Source organism: Labrus bergylta, chromosome 3, assembly GCF_963930695.1.
Source record: "Labrus bergylta chromosome 3, fLabBer1.1, whole genome shotgun sequence".
In the NCBI taxonomy this organism is placed as follows: Eukaryota; Metazoa; Chordata; class Actinopteri; order Labriformes; family Labridae; genus Labrus; species Labrus bergylta.
The window spans coordinates 27,474,935-27,482,521 of NC_089197.1; the positions used below are offsets into that span (position 1 = coordinate 27,474,935).

The 7,587-nt window shown below is 42.9% G+C and overlaps 1 protein-coding gene across 1 annotated transcript in view; it reads right to left on the reverse strand.

The window, feature by feature from the left end:
• The window catches only part of tln2a (talin 2a), an 88,934-nt gene extending 81,347 nt beyond the window's left edge, over positions 1–7,587 (reverse strand). Inside the window, exon 1 of the mRNA XM_029279281.2 lies at positions 7,469–7,587. The gene's annotated coding sequence lies outside the window, so the exon portion shown is untranslated. The remainder of the gene's footprint in view (positions 1–7,468) is intronic.

The following is a 7,587-nucleotide window of genomic DNA, read 5'->3' on the forward strand; positions in this document are numbered from 1 at the left end:
ACAGTGAGCTTTCCACATGTAATGTAAGCCAGCTGCCATACTCATTACACTGCCTTTAAAAAAAGAGCACTGTTTATAGGACTACATAGCCACTGTTTGATTGGTGCTTCGTCTTCTCCTCTCTGTCCCCATTTTCTAGTCTAAGAAGCCTGGCAACACTCCCATGTACTCTCCCTTAACTAATAAACAAAGAATGGTTTCCCTTATATAGCTCTATTCAAACTCATCAAGCAACATCAGAGGCCTCGAGGGACGCGGAGAGTGAAAGCAAGCCTGTTCCAGACAGAGAGGTTCTGGCCAAGGGCAAGGAGCACTGGCAGTATGATTGTATAACAGTCATACATTAACAGCCACTTAAAGGGCTATTTCTGGTGCCATCCATCAATAGAAATCTGCAGCGTAAGGTTGGAAATGTTTGAGAGGTTGGCAAGGCGAGACACATCCAACACAAAGCGATCAGGGAAAACCAAACAGTCACACAAAAGAAAACTAACTGAACACAATTAATAGCTTTGGTTCAGATAAGTTCATGGCTGATAGCTTCCAAATATCACAGCAGAGAATCGGCTTACACAGCTACTTCAACGCATGGGTTTAAACATTTTCAACTTCTTGTAGTCAAACAGCTTCCAATGTACAATGGTGACACATTCAGAACATTTGGCACTCCAATACAAAAAAATAACTAAATACTTATCACTTTGAAAAGCTGACGAAGAGTTCAATGTAAAAAAATAAACATACAAAGAATGATGTCATCACGGTAATCTTCGCCAAGCCTTAGAGAATACAATTTTCTGATTTCCACTGAGTGCGTTTACATGGACTCGAGTTTCGATCAGGTTTCTGTAAGCATCCTGTTTTGTTTTTCTGCATGTAAACATCGTATTTCAGAAATCAGGATAAGCACCAATATCCTGTTTTACTACCTGCAGAACTCCAAAATAACACAGGATAGTGGGTCATGTACTTTACCCCGCTATCTGACAGCTGTCTACTTCCTCTGTAGGAGCAACCTCAGCAAAGTGACGTGTCAGCAAAACAAACATGACAGCAGCAACAAGAGCGTCTTACTTCTGAAGTGACAAAGAAACTGAGTTTTATCCTTCAGTAATGAATGAAAACACAGGTAGTACTCCCGGAGCCGTCCATGTTTCTTGTCTGACTTTTTGCCAACTCGCAACTGGGACGCAGTTAACTCTGGGCTGACGTCATTTCCAGCTACCACACTGGTATTCCCACAAAATTTCATTTACAGAATAGTTGTTGCTCTCCATTATTGCGGGAAAAAAAAGGGAATTGGCAAAGTAGTTCTCTTAGTTGGGTCACTAAAGAGAAGGGATGTATTTGTAAATTAAACTTCAGTCTACAACTGTCTGCAATCTGTTCAAATGTGTGGATCAAATATTTGCTGCTAAGATATCTAAATCAGTTTATAACAGCATGCATAACAAATAGCAGAATATTATTTTGGCTAGCCGCTTATTGTTTAAACATTCAAATCTAACTGAAAACTTACTTGTGATTTAAACAATCTCTTTTTCACACTCGTATAAACAGCTGGGCCCTTTTCTATTTTGCAACACTTGGACCATTTTAGTCCCTCTGCCTTATGCAGAGGGGAGTAACCCCCTCATACAAGTCGGGTACCAAATATTTGCAGCAAGAATTTATCCTCAAGAGAAACCAAGAATAGCTGCCCCGGGCTGCAGGAGCAGCAGAGGGGTGGGATAGATTTCCAGCACTCCCAGATTGTTCACTCAGCTCTGCTCAACAAAGCTCCATGCTGCTTCTCAGCCACTTCCTGGGGAATTCCAGCACGGGGTAACTTTCACAAACCACAACATCAACAGGGACGAAAATAGTTTGATGAGTGATATGAAATTTAATGCTGAAATTTGTCAACAAAGTACAAACAGGTTGAGCAATGACAGCGCCATTTGTTCATGACATTTGGGAATAGATACACTTAATAGGTAACTGCTGAAAAAATATTCAAAGTGAGAGAGGAAACTCAACTGGGATTGTTTTCATCTTTATAATACAATGTCACTGCCAGAACTATCAAAGCTCAAATCACTCATGCTCAATTTTGATTTCATCTTTATTGCAGATTCAATTGAAATCTGGAAACCTAAATGTTCTCCTCTCACGCACACTGGACTGCAATCAAATAAAAATTCCCAAAGCATAAGAAGTAGGAATCAAACGGTCATTTGAAAATTACAGCGCACACGTTTTACACAGGTGCTCAATCACACATGGTTTCTTACAAAACAGCCAATCGACACTGTGTTCACACTCACAGTGTGCTGTGGTTGTGTACAGGGAGCAGCAGACACCTGATTAGGTTACATTTCTGCCCTGGTGACTAAGAGGCATGAGGCCTCAAGGTGGCAACCATGGCAGCAGGGATTTCTGCCAGAGATGCACTCCAGTAATAGCTGAAGAGCTCAGCTGCAACTTGAACCACATTTCAGAGCAGATCCACTTTCAGCCAGGGTTCAACATGACAGTACGCATCGGCCTAAACTCCTGAAATTGTAACTGAAGTTTTGTATTCAACCTGAATGAGGCAAGATGAGTAGTTATCTATTTTATAAGTATTCGTGATGCTTCATTTTCTTTGCTAATTTGTGCTTCATTATGTTAATAATTAGCATGGACCACAACTAAGCAAAGCTTGTTTTTATTGGTTGCACAGAAGACAAAAAAAATGTTAATTAATTATTAAAGTCCATGAGTTAGAAGAATGACTTGAGGCTAAACCCAAATTGTATTTCATATTGGTAAAAAAAGACCATTAAAGCCTGTGTTTACATATTCATGGCCCAAAAAGATGTTCCAAATCCTGTGACGAGCTGTTCTGGGAAGCTAATAAAGAAGACGCTTAAATACAGAAATAGCCGGTCTTCATTTCAGAGCTCCAAACTTAAACAAGAGGACTTCCCCTCATTTCATCACAGAGATGTTTCAGGTCATAACCCTGTTTCATCTTCTGGGTCACAACAACCTGATAGATGAGGTAGAGATGGTACTCGTTATCGATCATATGCTCAGTCGTGTAAAAAGATTCAAAACAGGAGGGACAACTATTTGTGGTCAAAACATTTCAAGGACGTTTAGATAACCACGGCACTGTTCTCAATTCAACACAATAAAAACTGCTGTGACCATTCACTTGCTTGTTAATCTTCTATTCTTATAGTATAATAGTTGAAATGAACAACTCGATTAGAGTAGTAGGTAGTAGGCAGCATGAGTTTTCATCTTCCGTCACTATGACAACCAGACCAGCAACGGCTGCTCCAGACTGCTAAACATTACCACAATTTGGTCTTTAAAACCAGATTGAGGGTCTACGGATGTCGTCACAGCTCACACTGAACCACATCCACAGACTGCTGCAGTACATGTATTACTCACACAGACGGCTTCTCCTGAAACATACTTCACGGTTAATTTTAGACCAGGAAAAAAACCAACAACACAGAGAGAACATTTCCTATCCTTGAGTCATACCCGGAATATAAAACCAATCAATTAGCAAAGGCCACTCGTGCAAAATTAGTTCTTCATGTTGCTGGCAGGCAGTCGCTGTACTGGCTTATATTTGTGATGCAATGAACATAAGACGGTGGACTGAGTGGGAGGCAGGCAAACCAGAACTCAGTGGGAGGTGGGAGGAAAAAAAACAGAGCGGAGATTGGATTTGCCAAGAAGGCGTCTTCTGCTGCATGGAACCAACAATGACCAGCATTAAGGGATGGACAAATCTCCACTTAGTTGACTACAATCTTTTCCAATCTGTAACTCGATGTGCAAAAATGATCAATGTTTTCATTTTTATAGATATTGCTTCTCAACCTTTTCAAACAAGATTATCCTTTAATACAATCTCTCAATCAAACACAAATTAAGTCTGCTTCTTTCCTCTAATTAAATATTGTGTCCATGGACGAAGGAGCATTGGGAAAGATTCAAGTGTTTTCGATTAAAACTGTTCAAAACTAAGTGAGGATTGTACGTCTAGAAGAGCCAGACACAGGGGCCCTCTTTCTCACAGGCGTTCCTGCTTGGAATCTTGTGATTTGACTCTTATGTTTAAGGTTACACATGCCTTGGCTTGGTCACAACAAAGTGTGAAATTCTGTGATATTGTTAACTTGAACTAGGCCAGACATTCCTCCGCCTTCATTCAGACCGATTTCCCCCCTCACACTGCAGACCTCTAGACAGAATGCACATTTACACAACACACTTTTCTAATGCAATTTGTAAATGTTTCATACTACTTTACAGCAGTTATTTAAAAATCAAAGAAAAAAAAAATCGAAATTGACTTGAGTTTTAAAGCTTCAATTTCAAAGTCTTAAGGATGTCAGTCCAAGTCAATTTGGTGACAATGAAGAGTTAGTTACCCTCTTAAACGTTATCAACAACAGCTCCAAGCCTAACAGACAGAAAACCTTCACTAGGGGTTTAATTGTTCAATCACATATAACCAAAGCAGCCAAATAAACAAAGATGTGGCAATCTACCCATGTTGCCAACGAGAAAAATGGATTCCCATTTATCAACTTGGTAACACCCTTCGAGAATTTCCTCTCAGGCTTTGAGACGACAAAAAAAAAAAAAAAAGACAAGATTAGTTCCAGGTGGCCGACTGGGATCTGCACTGGGATATAAGCAGAGTGGACTTGGTTAATTCACCATGTTGCTGTACCATTCAGAGCAGATTAAGTGTATGTCACCAATACATTTGCTTAAAGCTGAGCATAGCCTGTTCCTGACTCTTGCCATCTCTTGCAGGAAACAGGCTACATTATTCCCAAGAATCGTGGACTATACCCCACAATTGAGCAACTCCTGTAGCTACCTGCCTGAGACATAAACTGTTGTCTCTGTGTATTACTATTGTGCCTCTTGTGATTTAAGTGTCATTATGGGTCTCTCATTACTTCCCCTCGGTGGTCTGAGCTGGCAGTAGAGGCCTGTTTTCATGCAGAACAAAAGGGACGGATCAATACATTAACTGTGTGTGCAGCTGATGAGTGACCCTTTCAATGCCGTATGAGATTAGCCATGAAGGTTTTTACCAACCAGGAGAACATGACAATGAAAGTTTGTCTCAACGCTATAGACTAAGCTATGGACTTAGAGTTTATTGTTTGCTATAGTATCTTATTATCTATTTCAAGGGCATCTACGGTATTGACTAAACAGACATTAGTTAGTGGGTTTTAATGCCTCCTAATAATGTTAAACAGTTAATACCCTTTCAGATTGTACACTTGGACATCATTTCCTTAGAAAACTGTTTTCCTGCTGCTGATCTCAGCACTAAATAACTAAACAGCTACACAATCATGAGTGTATTTGTTGATCACTCTACTTTCAGTAGATTTGTTTCAAACTACACATAATGGATGCATAAACACGATCTTTGAAAGGTCAGTGCCGTTGCTAATATAATGAAAAAGCTCTTGACTGCTGCTTTAATGTCAGCAGAGTCAGAGAGAGTTTGGTCAGTTTAATAAATGATCAGTGCTGTGGCTGGTGGCAGAGCTGCATATTTAGCAGCAGATGATAGTGCCGGTTAAACACGAGGCTCTGGAAAATGACATTTTCGAAGAGATGAAACACAAGCGAAACTGATCTGTGCAGGGTAGGGGCTCGGCTCATTAGACGGGGGCTGCCATTTTGAAAGGACAGATTTTAACATAGGGCAACCTGAGGATATGGGATGACATTCTCGTGCTGTGTCGGTTTCCGGCGCACCTTTATTAACTATGGATTTATAGGAAAACATACTTCAGGAACGCAGAGGACTCAAACAAGAAATGCATTCCGAAATGCCAAAAAGATCTCATCAAACACAGACAGAAGTTAAGACATACCTAGAGGATGTGTAACAAACCAGGCAGAGGGGAGCATTCGTTCCAGACGCATTACACACACATTGGAGCCTGCAGCCTATAAGGTCATGTGTCTTTTTCTGACAAGCCGGGGGGGGGGGGGGGGGGGGGGACTGGGGAAGGGGGTGAGTGTGTGTGGGGGACAGAGAGAGAGAGGGGGGGGGGGAGAAGGGGGAGAGAGGCTTCAGGCTACAGTCTACAGTCTACTTTTCCCGTTAGACTGCCCGAGAAAGTCGCCTGCACATCAAGCATCGCAGGCATCTGAACTGTCACATCTGGCTCCTATAAGCTCACAGCACCGGCACAGGGCAATGGATTGATCCACTGACTGCAATACAAACATGGGAGTGTATTGATCCTTGAGCACAAACTTGGCACACAAACAAGTGCTCATTCAGATCGATTCCCCTGGGATACATTTGGTCCCCTGCAGTAATAATAACAGATATGAGAAGCATGTGATTGGTCCTTTAAATGTTGAAAATGGCACAGTATCAGAGCCTGTCTGTGAAGGGGTGTGGCAACAGAGCCGATCCATGCAGCCATCCTCACCACTCTATAATAATATAACCTGCTGCAGAGAACGCTCTCCTTCACGTCGCACCCTCACTTTCCCCTCAGAGCTTCTCTGGGCATGTAAGGCTGTTTGCCAGGGAATGGCAAGCAAAGAACCTGCAGGGAAATGACACTCCTGGTTTAAAAAAAAAAACACAAGACCCCCACATACCCTACATGCTTTCTGATGTTCACCGGCCGGCATGTAAGAGCTGTAATGTGTGGCTGCATGCATTTCACGGTGCCGGTGCTTTAAACGCAGCAGCAGCCACACGCTTTGGCACAGGTGGCCGCCCTTTCATGTGTGCGTTTCGTGCTTCCGATCCTCGTGAACAGAAAACAAAAGAAAAGTTGGAAACAATTGCTCGTGGCGTTAAGTCGGCAGCTTGACTGAGATAGTAACTGAACATGGCGGAGGCTGCTTTTTCTCCCTGGCCATTGCAACGTAACCTCCATGAACTCTCCGTGCCTCCTTGACTCTTCACAGCCCACCAAACCGAGCACCAAACCCCCCCCCCCCCTCGTTGTCCACATGCTGAATCCTGCGGCTACATAAACAGCAGCTTTGCCAACATAGAATCCTTACCAGTCAACCCCCCCCACCCACCACCCCCCTGCTGCAGCCCTGTGGTCCGTAAAGTCGCCTAAACCCCCTCACTGATGCAAGTGGAGAAGTCGACAATTAAAGGCTCCTCAAGTTGCGTTGGTCCTAATGAGCAACGCAGCCAAACGCAACTTACAGCATCGATACATTGAAAGGAGAGAGGAGGACTGAAAAGCAATGCAGTCAGCATACTAACGCTGCCTGTGTGTGTGTGTGTGTGTGTGTGTGTGTGTGTGTGTGTGTGTGTGTGTGTGTGTGTGTGTGTGTGTGTGTATATGTGTGGGTTTCTTGTGAAGCTTTTTGGTCGCAGAGAAGGTCAGACAGATCCCCGAGTCTGTTAAAGGGGGAGATGGGCATCAGAATAAGCCGATTACGGGGGTTGCAGACCTACCTTCAGATCCTCTACTGGAGCATTTCAAGCGAGATGCACACGAGCCGACAGCCTCTGAGCAGCACAATATCCTCCAAGTGGCCGGACAGTGTGTGAGTAGCGGCACGGTGTGTTTGTGT